Genomic DNA, 14,576 nt, shown 5'->3' with positions numbered 1-14,576 from the left:
TTTCTCATCTACTTCCCTTCTCTTTCTCTCTGTAATTGCTGCTTTATTTGCGCTGAGTTGAGTCTAACATCAGAGGGATTGCTCTGGTTTTGTCACTGATCAAAAACAAACAAACAAACAAAAAAACACTGGGTAAGTAGAAGGCAACAAACTCCCCGCTTAACCCCCCCCCCCCCCTTAAAAAAAGAAAAAAAGAATAGAATAAAGTAAGAAAATTTGCCAAATGCATAGAGAACTCAACTCTAAAACACAAAAATTAAGAGTTAATTTGATTTGTGTCTAAAAGCAAGAAAAAGAGGGATGAAAACACTGAGTTATTTTAATACCTAATTAGCATCTTTTCCAGGCAGCTCTCTGTGGAGATTTAATTATGATTTGGCATCAGCCGGCGTTTATGGGATGAAATGGACATTGTTGATCAAGGCTCTGTTGGAAGGTGGTGGAGATGGAGGGAGATACAAGCACACCAGAAAAGGGGATAGAGGGAGGGAATTTGTGGTGCTGGAAACACATTTTCATTCACACTGTGAGCGGTTACGTGCTGACGAGTCACGCACACTCAGACAGGACCATGTTGGAAGTGGAGCCATTTTTGCTTGTGCTAGTATTTGCACTTAAAGTCAAAGCGGCAACATTTGAGCAGAAATGTCTGTTTGGCAACTCTCTGCTGTTAGCTGATAATGAAAGCTTTCCCATTTCCTGTTAAGCACTAAATGTCTGCTCTCCGTCTTTTCCTGAATTAATTATTTGAGGCACAGGAAGTGGTGTGGTTTCTGTCTCTACTTGTCTCCTGTCTCTTTGTTTGAACTAAATATGACCATGGAGTGCTATATAGTTAAAGCAGAAGTAAGTGGAATGTTTGTGTTAATATAAGTCTTAAATAGTTATATCTTCCGACAGCAATCACTTATATAGAGTGTTTGGTCCGAAACACAGGTCTGTCAGTCACTCTGCTCTGCTGTAAGCCGAGGAGAAAACTTTCCTTGTATCCTACAACCTTTATCCAATGAGGAGAGAGAACGGCATAAAGGGGCGGTCCTCTCTGTGTGTGCAGCCAAGGGATGCGCGTGAATGTGGTGACGTAGGGACGAGGGCGGGGACTGCTAACTCCATCGGCTGACAGGAAGTTTGCCAAAACGACCGGATTGCTTACTTCTGCTTTAATATTAGGAAAATATATGTGTTATCTCTGCAGATTTTCTCAGAGATGGAGGTCATGGTGGGTCACAGAGAAGCAGTCAAATATATATGAAAAAAACAAACACATTTTTGGCAACTGAGGTAGATTGTAGCATCAGTTGAGGTCTGTTCATTGCAGTTTAACACAGCATTCAAATTGGGCCCCTCCTCTTGGGCTCAACTACTCATGCCCCCTGCCCCTGACAGCAATTGTCAGGACTGACCCATGTTCATCTGCTGTTCACATGAACCCTTCTTCACTTTGGCCTTCAAAGTTCTCGTTTGAATATTTGCTGTACCATCAAGAAAGGGACTTAACACCATCAACCCTGGAGAAATGGTGGATAAATAGGCCTACTTACCAGCGAAGAAAAGGAAATACAGTCTGGGTGAGGCGCTGGAGCGTCGGGCCCATACCTGGACATTGCCAGCAAAGGGAGCCTCAAGCCTCCACTATCAAGTCATTGCCACCTGCGGCGGCTCCATCCGGGCCTGCGCCTTTAGGTTTTCACCACAGCAGCCACAGCTCCTATAGTCGCAGCATAGCCCTCAAGGCTCCCTTTGCCTGCGATGGCCGGGTATGGGCCCGACGACCCAGCACCTCACTCAGATTGCATTTCCTTGTCTTCGCCAGTAGTGTGTATCCACCATTTATCCCAGCTTGACGGCATCCAGTCGCCTTTTATGCAAGGCCACAGCGCCACACGCCCAACTGCACCTGCGCTCTGTGATTGGCTAGGGAAAACAGACCCAGAAACATCCTGACTACACTAAAACATCAAAAATACAGCCAGAGGACAGGAGCTCTGCAGACTAGGTCACCACCACACGAGTAGAGCCCATAGGTGATGATTAAGCAGGATTTCTTTTATTTTTTTGTTTTTTCTAGGAAAATCCTACAGATTCTAGAAAAATAGAAACAGAAAAAACAATTACAAGTAAAAAAAACCCTCCCTCCCACACTCCATACTGCACACACACACACACACACACACACACACACACACACACACACACACACACACACACACACACACACACACACACACACACACACACACACACACTCACTCTCACACACTCACACACTCACACACTCACACACTCACACACTCACACACTCTCACTACTGACACTAGGGAGACATGGCATGGGAAAACCAGACCTTATCCACCTTATTCCGAACGTCAGCTATGGTCAACACCGGAAGCTGGTTTTGCACTTCCGGTGGAATTGTATATACGTTTCCATGGTTTCAGTCGTTGTCATAGTAAACGCATGGATCTAGTAGTGCTGGCTTTTAACACGGATGTCAATTTGTGTGATATCCATTGTTGGAGAAGAAACTCCCGCACACTTTTACCTCACTTGCAAATAATTTTTATTTTTTATGCCAACGTTTCAGTTAGAAACCTTCCTCAGGGCATCAATATCCATTGTTAAAAGCTGGTGTGATGATCCATGCGTTTTACAGATTTTCATTGAAAAAAAAAAAAATCCATGCATTAACCGCAACTACCGAAACCATGGAAACGTAAACATAAAATTCCACCGGAAGAGCAAAACCAGTATACGTTTTTGACGTTCGGAAAAAGATGGATAGCTGCAGTAATAATCAATGTAAAGGAGCAGCTGGTAACACACAGAGAATTACTATCAGGTTGAGAAAGGATAAGGTGCATGTACAATCATTTTGTGTTCCTGTGCCACATGGTGGCTTCTCCAACTCCCTGGCTTTTTAGGAGACCAGCAGCAGGTCTGATCACTCGATCCAATGGGACAAATTGATGAAATTGCAGATTATGACCCAATGTTTCACCCCAGTCGCAAAAATAAATGTAGCATCCATGTATCAGAAGCCACAGATCCTTTGAACAGTCTCTCTCAGAAACAACAGATCTATCTTCTCTAACTCTCAGTTCTGCTTTTGCTGCTTTACTGCCTTCACTTCCCAATAGCAGGACAAATATTATTATACATGGTATATATTTTTTAACGATTTTTGGAGGGAGGTGTTAGACTGAAAATACCTTGTAATGCTTTGGTCAGATACAAGCAAACAAGCTGCAAATTCAGGTGTAAATTAAAAATGTATCTAATATTGTTTTGTTACTGTATGTTCTGACCTGAGCAAGCACTTGCAAGCCTACCATTTCCTCCAATCAGCCCTGCTTGTAATGCAGCATCTTTTGTTATTGAGCATCTTTGTTACTATTAACTCTGCAGTTCCTCTCAGAGGGAGTTTTTTTAAGTACTGTTCAGCTCATTGCTTTGGTTTGACAAGCCAACACCAGATAGCCTACTAACTACCCAGCACTAAACAGTCAGCAAAGTTGGTGACTAGCTGCAGTAGCACAGTGGCATGTTAAGCTGCTTAAGCACCACATATTTGCCAGAAGAGAGGTCATTGCATTGTTGTACGTGTTTTTATTCAGCTGTTTGATGCCTTTCTAATACAGTGCAAGGACCTAGTCATAATGTTCACTGGGTACAGTATTGCAGATGAATAGATAGCTATGTTTGTCAGACGTGCAGCAACTATTATACCTCGAAGGCTACATACTTACTGAAAGATGTTATCTACTTTTACTTCACTTTCACATGATATTTTCAACAATGTTAGTTCACATTTTTAGTCAGTAGTCTAATGGTAAATAGTCATTATGTGCACATACTGTATTCAGTTTTTCTCCTATTTCTTGTCCTTATTATTATAAGTCACAACAATTATTATTATTTTTTGTAGCTTGAAGAGGTGGTATCATCTGTGGCACGAGTGGCACAAATCTTTAAACATTTCATATAATGCTGATTATAACTGATGAAGGTTCCAGCTGTGCAAGCAGAACCAGGCACATGTGGATGATATATTTAGGATGAGAAATGAACCCCGAGACCAGCAGAGCCACATCAGGCCTCGTAAGACAATGGGAGTTAGCGGAAAGGATGTTCACACATGCACACGCGTGCACATGTACGGTAATCTGAGCAGCAGAGTATCATCTGTGTAATCACATCCTCTGCCTGAGTGTGGAGAGGAAGAACCTGACACTTCATCTCCCTGTATGAAAACTCCCTAGTCATCACTAATATGGGCAGAAATATCAACATTTAATATGCACAAGGGGACCGCAAAGGTCACAGCAGGGGCCCACGATGAAGAAATACTGTGCAGATTCTTGCAGCTGTGCAAAGGTGATGGGGCTTGAAACAACACATCCTCTTTTATTCAAGTTGACTTTCCTTCTCTCTCCTCTCTCTGAACCTCTCACTGTATCTATAAGATCACAGTCAAAGTCATGATGACAACGCTCATATCACCACAATACAGCAGATAAAACACTGCAAAAACAGCTAAGGCTGTTGTGTGCTTTACTTCACTGTAGTTAACATTACTGAGACCCACTTACCAACGGTTATACTAAGTCCAATTCTTTTTCTTTTTGTTTTTTCCCCCAAAAAAATCTTCTGTTTTTTTTTTTTTTTTTTTAATATTCAATGTTCAAGTTTTGTCTGGAAATTATTTTACATGTGATTATCACACATTATTATCACTGCCAACAATGTCTTTGTCCTTTAATAGTGTCCGACATTTTGAAATTGACAATAGACAGTTTAACCTGTCAAGTATTAGATGTCTGGTCAACTCAAGTATCCCAGGAAGTGACAACAGTATGTTAATGAAACGTATAAGTTATGTTTGAGCTTCTCACTGTGATGTGTTTGAATCTGTCCTAAATAACGAACGAGTCCTCATAGCTGTGACAAAAGGAAAAAAACAAATACTCAGACAGTTAAATGGCAAATATCTGTGCTCCCTTGAATGCACCAGCAAAGTGAGTTTTACAGCCTCTGCAAGCTGCAGTGTTATCCTGGCCTGTTATATTCTAACAAGGTGCGGTATTATTTGGAAAATGGTCAAAAGTAGTTGCAGCTGGCAAACAGTAAATCATTTTTTCTTACATTATATTGTCATGCACAGTGTCCTCAAGGTGTGCACCAAATATGCTGTAAACCCAAAACAAACTCACATTTGCTTCAGTCAAATAGTATAAAATATGAATGTATAAAAACATAGATTCGTGCAGCTTTGAAAGCATAATAATCCTATAACTGATTGGCAGTTGCATTTGGAAATAATAAATACATCGTCCTTCACAAATCAACGTCCCCATGGAAACAAATGAATGATTCATTGCTTTTTGACATGCCACAGGTGCCAATAACCCAAGGACTGATTCCACAGAGCTGCTTCAGTGTCAGGGTGCTGGTGTTGTTCCTGCTTGTTCACTGTCACACTGTCCTGGCTCACTGGGACACTTGATTAGAACAGAGCTGTCATGTATGGTAATGTTTGTCCCACTCTTATCAGTGCTGTCAGCAATTCATTTTCTTTACTGCTGCAATAGGATGAAGGTTATGTCCGTTTAGCATGTACATTTATTATTCAGGAAACTTTTAATTACAGATGTTTTGGTGAATATCTGGTGCAATTTAGCTCCAGCAGCCAGAAGTAACACACAAAACAGCACCAAAATTATTTGCCAAGTTAACAGGGAGCAGTGAGAGTTTTAAAACACACACACACACACACACACACACACACACACACACACACACACACACACACACACACACACACACACACACACACACACACACACACAAGAAAGTAAGCGCACTCACTCAGGCACGCACACACTCCCGCACAACAGGGGAGGCATGGAAACGGAGCAGTGCCACTCTGCATGCACTATGTGATGACAGGAGCAATCAATCGAGCTAAACAGGAGCAGCCTCTTATCAAGAATATATCACAGAATCTGATTCCTCTAAAACTACCTTCATCTAGTCATTTCTGAGTCTCAACCAGTCAACAAGCAGCAGAGGAACACGGGCAACCACAGCCTGTCCCGGGTCCAATGCTGCCACCTATGCGCGTCTTGGAGCGGTGCGCCCGGCAATCCGCTGTACCACAATCATACAGCCAGGGGGCGCACTCCTGTCGCTAACCTCTCTCTCTTTCTCTCTTCCTTGCTCTCTCTCTCTCTCTCTCTTTCTCTCCCAACCAGGGGGATGCCGCCGGAGTCTAACCGCAGCTCTGCTTTCATTCATGCTGAGCGCTGCTCTCCTGTGCGCACGGAACTGCAGAGCTGAGCTTTGGAACCGGTGCTGGTGCCGCTGCTGTTGCAGTCTGACAAGCCCGCCGGGAATAGATAGAAATGTCTCCTGCTGCAACTCTTCCATCCTAATAACATGCCAAACAGGACGCACGCGAAGGACGCTTCGATCAGTAAGTACGGCCCAAACTTTTTGTGGTTGTTCATCATCTCTCTACTCGTCTTGGAGCTCCCCCCCCCTCCCCTTCATCCGAAATGTTGGTGACATTCCTCTGCTTTCCGACCCCCTTCCTCTTCCCTCTCACTGTCCTTCCTTCATACCTTCCGCCGATGTCTCCCTCCTCTCGCCACTCTTCACCGGGGCACACATGGACCAGTCGGTGTTGCGGGAGATAACAGGTTTTTGTCTTGTTTCATATGTGCGCTACGAAACGTCGCATGGCTTGTGTTGCGCACCCGGGAGGGGAGAAGCAGCCAGACGCGCGCCGAGGGTTGCGGATGGACTATCTCAGCCGCCTCCTCCCCCCCCTGGTGGAGTTGGTCAAGTTGTGGGTGAAGGTGAAGGATTGTGTGACTTGTGGATAGGAGCTGCGGATTTGGGATGCAAAGTGGCAGTAGAAGCGGGCCGTTAGTGTGAGCCCCACGGGGTGTTTTGTCCCACATGCCCGAGCCTGAATGTTTATATGGCACAGTTCAGATCGCAGGAGTTGACAGTCGACAGTTGTCGCAATATAATAATGATGCCAATACACTCCTAGTCTCCTCACATTTGGCTATAAACCCTCTGCTGGGCTCCACGGGCGCACGAGCCCTTAGGAATATTACTGGAGTTTAGCGTTTGTAGCTGTTGTGGTTTAATGTGACGAGTGTGTGGTGAAGAGGAGGACTGAGCATCGGTACATCTCCGCACAAGACACGCAATCAACTTGAAGAGGCACTTTGCGTCCACTGAGCGCGTGCGTGTGGGCATATATATGGTTGTGTGTGTGTGTGCGCGCGCGCGCGCGCAAGGCCTTGTGAAGTGACAGCAGACTGTGCGTGTGTCTAAAGTGTGTGTATTTTGTGTACAAATTTGTACGTGCCTGTTTGAAGTGTGTTTGACCTGTGAGGGCTCGAGGCTGTTTTTATTTTTTTAGAGATGTGTGTGTGTGTGTGTGTGTGTGTGTGCGTGTGTGCGCGCGTGTCCTTTACCCACCCACCCACCCACACACACACACACACACACACACACACACACACACACACACACACACACTCACGCACGCACTGCATCATCATTTTGGAGTCGAATCAACGTGCTTTGACAGTTTTGTGTCACCTTATGAATTTTTGACTTGAAATGCGTAGGTGAGGCAGACGGGCTGATTTTGAGAGACTACGGGCGCCAAGCCACCGCTTTGGCTGCCAAGCACATAGAAAAAAATCTCTTTAGGTTGTGTGTGTGTGCGCGCAAAGGGAGAGCGAGTCAGAGTCTTCTCTGAACCTCCTCATCTCCTTTTCTCTCCCTTCTTATCTCACTTGGGGGTGAACTTGTGAGGGTGTGTGTGTGTGTGTGTGTGAGAGAGATGATGTGGTAGCTATGGAGAATGCAAAGGGATGTATAGGGAAGAAAGACTTATTCCCCTCTCTCTCAACTGTGTGTGTGTGTGTGTGTGTGTGTGTGTGTGTGTCATGATGTGCCTGTGCTGGGACGCATTGATAAGCCAGAAACCCTGAACATCACCTCCACTTTGGGGCTGAGGCGTGACATCCAAAGTGACTGCGCGCATGGTTAAAGTGACATAATGACTGTGGGAACATATAACTTCCTGTTAGACCCGCAGACATGCAGTGTTTTTGGAGGTTTTAGCCTGAAATGAGTCAGAATCCGACTCCGACGACAGCGGTGCGGCGTGTGCTCTGAGCTGCCTGTAACCTAATTACCTAGTTTATTCTTGGAGTCCTTTATTATTAATTTGTTCTTAGAGGAGATCATCCTTTCTTTCCGCTCTCTATGTATCCACCTTTCTATGTATTACAGACGTTCTGTGTGTGCTGTAACCACTGTTCAGTCATATTTAAAGTCTAGGATGACACCTCCCTTGTGGCACGAGTGTGTGTGTTCAGACATTTATCATACTCGCATTTCTAAGCCTGCTGAAGGTGTGGCTACACTTATTAATGATTGGACTGATGCTGTGTGAATGGGACCCAGTATTAATAATAGATGTTGTATCACCCAGTGACATCTGGTAGTTCTTATTGGTCTGGGATTATTTGGGTGAACACTCTCTGCTCCGTGTTCATGAACGCAGCTTTCTTTGCTGTTGACCGAGTCCCATCTCTGTGCAGCTTCCTTGACATTGAGTTTTATGAGCCACGTTATAAATGAGAGTGGACTCAGCAGGCTCACCACCTTTCCCAGCGGGAAACCATTGTGTTTAGGCCAAAGCATCAAGCGCCACGGGGAGTGTGTGTGTGTTTGTGCTTGTGTGTGGGTGTGTACGAGTGTGGGAGGTCAGGTGGGTGGGGTGCTGGAACTGTGTCTGCACTCTCAGACCCCAGCTGAGATGAGAGCCACAGACGATCGACAATGCACCCCGTGGTCCGTCTGCATCAAGCAGCTCTATACCTCAAGCGTCTGTAATAAATAAACCAGGGAGGAGAGGTGGAAATAGAATGAGAGGAAAGCTGATTATTGAAGCTTTTTGAACTGTTTCATTTTGAGAAAAAAACCCAGAGGAAGTATGTGTTATAACACACGTATAGGATGTGATGGAGGTGGCATTTAGCTAAGGGTGTGCGCTCATCGTGCCTTCAGAGTCGACAGTTAAACGGTGTATGGGCAGCCCCAGTGGGAGCCAAAGCATCAGCGCAGCAGCGTTAGAGCCGAGCTCTCTCCTGTCGAGCGGCAGATGACCAAGGAAGCTGACATTATGTGGCAAAATCCCAGTTTGAAGCCCACATACTGTACAGCACAAGTTGTTTAGACTGCTTTCGGGAAAACAGTTTGTCTGATGTGCTCAGAGCGGCATGTAAATGAAATCACAGAGCGACTTCTTCAAATTAAAATATGACAGATTTGATTCACTGGAACCACACAAGATTTAACAGGGAGAAATATGCACTTGCTTTTTTTTTACTGCGCTCTATTGGTGGAATATGAGGCATGGATAGACTGCTGTCTCTCCCCTTGCTGGCTCCTCCTGTCTTGGTCGGATCAATTTCAGACAATAACAAGAATTAAAAGTATCCTCATCAAATGTACATCCGGGAACATTAGAGATGGAACACAAATTCTCTGGAGCCCTGGAGTCACTTGTGGCGGTGCAGTAAACTCTCAGATGAATCTGCCAGAATGGTATAAGGGATCATGGTGGTGATGGGGGGGGGGGGAGTGGTGGGTTGCCCAGCAGCAGGTCTGAAAGTCAGAGTGTCACAATGATTTTTTTTAAAGAGCAGCATCCAGCAACTGCAACAATGCCTGCAGAAAGATGATTGGACGAGGGAGGAATCTTGTGAAAGGGAGGACGTCTGACAGTGGAGCAGAGCAGAAGGACAGAGGAGAAACAGATGTGATAATAATCGGAAGACAAGAGGGATCTCCTTGTAAATATATGAACACATAGTCGGTGCTTTATTTTGTGTAGTCGACAAGCGAATCCTCATTATGGTGACAATTATGGAAATTTCAGTGTAATCAGTAGAAGAAGCTACACTGTGCATCTTCACCTCATATATACAGAGTTCATTCTCTTGTGGTATAGACTTCAACATAGGCGATTCTATAGGACATGAGCCAGTTTGTCTTGTTTTTCTCGTCCTGCTCTGATCAGCCAGTGACAGAGAGCTCCCAGCTCCCGGTTCCTGCCTGAACGAAACAGACAGAGGGAGAGATTGAGAAGGGGGGCGAGAGAGGGAGGGAGAGAGAGAGAGAGAGAGAGATGGAGAGAGGCAATGGAGCTTTTAAGTTCCCGGCATCTTTTTGATGCAGCCTCCACAGTGAAAGGCCACAGCAGATCAAACAGGGCAGGCAGATTGAAATAGTTTCTCTTGTAAGGGGAAGAGACGATCCGACAGTGCACAGATGTCAGAGGTAACCACCTGACGAAGACGCCAGCCAGTTTTTAACACACTCCTTGATTGCAAACGCTCGCTTCCCAAGTTCTAAATAGGACTTGCGAGGAGCTAAATTGTTGTTAGCAACGGCGTTCGGGATTCGTCAAGTGAGACAAGTGGCATGTGGGTGGGCGGGGAAGTTATTTCCTATCCTAGTGTGAGCAAGGATAATTCTGCTGTTGTTTTGTCAGCAATTAAAAGAATTTTAGCAGCTCGCTTTCCTCGGCTGCTGCGGAACATACAGCCTGTGTTGGCTGTCCCAAATGGCCAATTTCTTCCTTTATGTTCTGTGCTGTCTGAACAGTTGAGGCAGCAGAATAATCAGAGTGTGTGTGTGTGTGTGTGTGTGTGTGTGTGTGTGTGTGCGTGCATGCACAACCCATATCTCAACTGAAACTGCAACTGAACACTGAACTTGTCTGCATTTCCTGTTCTTCTGCAACATTAGTCCAATCAGCACATCCCCATATTTCTCACACACACACACACACACACACACACACACACACACACACACACACACACACACACACACACACACACACACACGCACTCGGACATCCTCCCTTTTCCCTCCCTCTCTCCTTGTGTATATTTAGTTCTGCGCCAAGGTCAAAGTTAAAGTGCTTCATTCTTGTTTTTTCCGTACATGGCTCTCAGATGCGGGTCTGTGTTGTGTTGTGTTGTGTGTGTACTTCTGAGAAGACTCCTCAGGCCATGATGGGAGGGGGTGTGGGAAGTGGGAAGGATGGACCAGTGCTGTGAGACCATGACTCTTGGCATCATACCCCGTGCACCGTATTTGAAGAACAATACCAGCTGTCATATTCTGTTTGCAACTCTCAACTGGGCCTTGCAAGTACAAGGAAGATTTTTTACCATACAACCAGAAAAAAAGATGTATATTTAAACTGAATGGGTTTGTGAGAGGGGTCTTTTTTTTCTCTCTTGTTCATCTTGCGTTCTCCTGCAGGCCAGCCCATGTTAAGTCTTTCTGAGGTGAAAAGTCTGTTACAGTCCTTTACAGTCTGAGAGAGAGGAAACTCTTTGACTGCTTCAAAGTTAATACTCAAGAATTCATATATTATGATGTAGCAAAACAGCTTCACTGCAGGCTTATCTTAAACAAGCCAGATGATGTCTGCTGCGTTGCACTAAATGACACCAAAAAAAGGAAGAAAGAAAAAAAAAAAGGTCAAAAATACAATGTCAGCAAGTCGAGCTTTCTATACTATTTATGAGGCATTTTGAATTTCACTCTTCAGATCTGTCACTTGGTTTGGAGACAGACGTGAACATGTCTGACACCAGTGAGGATCAGTCAGGATGGGAACAGGAGGGAACCACTTCAGTGCTGCAGCTTGTTAAGACGCGCTGCTGTAAAAGTGTCTCACTTGACGTCTGAGGCAGAGAGAGAGAGGGTAAATGACTGGTGGGATTTTAGGGCACTAAAGTGGGGATGAGGAGGAATAAGTGAGGCCTGTGAAGGTGAGACGATGGATGCACAGTGGTAGTATATGGTACACCAGCTTCCTGCTAAGGCTCAGTAGAGGAATGAGTGAGTGAGTGGAAGAAATAGGCAGAAGAAATTGCAGTCTTGGGTGAAGAGGTCAGTTGGGACGATAATGACATGTTACACTTCTGCCTGGAAACGGTTGTCAAGTTGCAAAAATTAAATAGCAAATTAAAGCCAATAAAGTTTCATTGAAGCTTTTGAAATCTCAGCTGGTGACATGTCTATTCTGACCTCTGTCGAGGAAGAGAAAATGTGCAGGAGATAAAGGAGGAGACGGGGAAGTGGAGGAAACAACTGAGGCAAGGTTTCAAAAAAAATGAGAAATGGAAGGAAATGAAGGGGGAAGAAGAAAGAGCTGGGAGCAGTGAGGCAAAGAGAGGATGACGGTGTTCCTGACAATGTGATTCAGAGAGAGGAGGCGATGGAGAGGAGCGAAGGCACTGAGGCTGAGGTTGTACTCTTCAAACTCTGCTCTGTCTAGAAGTGATTAGGAATTCAAAGGGGGAGAGAGGTGAGGGGAGTGGCACGGGCGACTCAGTGACTCAGTGGATCAAACAGGCCTTCCCCTCTTCGCCTGTTTTTTTTTTTTTTATGGCAAACCTCATATCAGTCTGCAGATCACCATCACCAAGATTTTCCCAGTGATAATCTCCTGTTTTTCTGTGAGATGTCACTGTGCAGCCTGATCTTTGCTGGACAGACAGTTGTAATAACACGCCTCAGACTCTTCTCCGTTCTGAGGAGATCGACAGCAATCAGCAGGATTTCTGTTCCCTGAACTGAAACCTTGACAGGATTGTAATACCTGTGGCTGGGCGTTGAGGAGCTCTTCCTGTGGAGCATTGCCTTGACCGATCTTTCACTATTCACCATGACTGAAGGATGAACTGATTACAAGTCATGTCACTTGGAAATACACACGGAGGGAGCTGGGGATCAAACCACAGATTTTCCAAGTAGTGGATATGCTCTACCTCCAAAGCCACAGCTGTCCATAATAGACTCTAAGCTTATACATTAACCACCATACATGAAGCAGAGGATGGTTCTTAGCCCCCGTCATTTATTATTTGTCAGGTATTGTCTCCTCGCCATTGTGTCCTGTAGTGTTTTGTCTGCATCGATGTATTGTAGCAGGATATAATTTGTATGAAATTAGGACAATTCTTTCCAGCCAGAGAAGATAGTAATGTTCAAATGCACTTAAAAAAAGGGGTAGTGTCTGCAAACTCTATTGTCAAGTATCATGTCAGGAAAGTTTTCAATGAAGCACTCTGTTCTGGCAGTGAAATTGCAAGGTAAATTGCAGTCTAAAGTGAGTTATTAGCATCCTAAAAAAAGTCACGAGTGCACTGTAACTTCACTTTCATCACAATGCCGAGCTTCAGCTTACCCAACTGTTTGGTTTCTCCTGCTGTGAAAAATATAACAATCTGGAGTTCAGTTATCCTCGATTTCCACTGTGGGACCAAACAAAGCTCACCAACAGTCCAGTCAATATTCATATCCCTCAATTTCGACCAAAAAGAAGAAGAAAAAAAAGCAATAAAGAAAAAGACCGAAACAAACACACAAAAAAACAGCATTTGTATGATTAGTGTTTCATCGTGCTGCCAACAGAAACAATTTGCCATCTGGGGAAAATACAAGGTAAACAGACGTTGTCATCGATCTTGTGCTTGAGAGATTTCGAGAGGGACCGTGACGGGTCGGCTGCTCGGCCTCAGCGCGAGGGGAAACTGTGGAACGGTGGGAACGACACGAGTGACGGCGCGGAGATGCTGAGTCAGCAGGTTACAATGACACTCCCTCCCACCAATCATCTTTCACACAAAGCTGCTCTCACGCTGTGGCTCATCTCATTTTGTTGAGTGCTTAGTCAATCACAAACAGGCGTGTGTGAGGGAGGGGCGGGGTGGGAGAGGGGGGTGACCATAAGGTTTTTGTCTGTGTGTGTTCTGAGAAATAGGATCAGAAAACCATATGTGGTGCATCCTCTAATGTGTCTCTTGGCTCTTATCGCGAGCAGCGTCCCCGTCCAGGTACAGCGACACGCTCAAGGACACCCCAGCAGGTGTTTTTTCTTTTGCATCCTTAAGCAGCTTCTGTGAGCACACGCATATTTTGGCATTTGAGGGCTTTGAAATTCAATTGCTTAATTGATTTTGCACCAACCTGGGTCGCTCTGGGGAATCTAGCCTCTGGTGCAGACAGAACAGCGCTACCGCTCCGACATCTTAAACTGACATTTTGTTTTGCTCTGAGTTGTAGGAGTACAGTAAACACATGCTGCTTGAAGGTAACTGGCTTTTTTTCTTTGTTGTGATAGATGAACTTCTTTGCTGGAGTTGAGAAAAGGGAACTTCCTCTGCTCAGTTTAAGCCTCCTACAGTGAGGTTCTGCCAATCCAGCTCCGCTTCCCTTCTGCCTTTTTGTCTTTGTGTGTGATTCTGCCAGCTTTAAATTCCCCTGCGCTCTGTCTGAAAGAAGTATACAGCTGATAAGACTCGGTAACGGTGGAGCGTTGGTAGTAAATGCTTGCACCCCCCCACACCCCCCCCACAACAAAGCAAACCACAGGGTCAAAAACATGTTGAAATCCATTTAAGGCACCTTGAGGTTTCCTGTTGGTAAGTGACGGAGCGACAGCATCTCCTCGGCCA

At 45.0% G+C, this 14,576-nt stretch overlaps 1 protein-coding gene across 2 annotated transcripts in view; it reads left to right on the top strand.

Moving 5' to 3' along the window:
* Nucleotides 1–6,250: 6,250 nt before the first annotated feature.
* The window catches only part of LOC146984216 (plexin-A1-like), a 269,653-nt gene continuing 261,327 nt past the window's right edge, over nucleotides 6,251–14,576 (top strand). For both annotated transcript variants that reach the window (XM_085781169.1, XM_085781168.1), the window contains exon 1: nucleotides 6,251–6,472. The gene's annotated coding sequence lies outside the window, so the exon portion shown is untranslated. The remainder of the gene's footprint in view (nucleotides 6,473–14,576) is intronic.

The sequence above is a fragment of the Trachurus japonicus genome, chromosome 7 (genome assembly GCF_045865225.1).
Source record: "Trachurus japonicus isolate A0001 chromosome 7, Traja_1.0".
Lineage (NCBI taxonomy): Eukaryota > Metazoa > Chordata > Actinopteri > Carangiformes > Carangidae > Trachurus > Trachurus japonicus.
The sequence above is the reverse complement of the archived record's forward strand: the minus strand, read 5'-3'. Positions and strand labels throughout refer to the sequence as shown.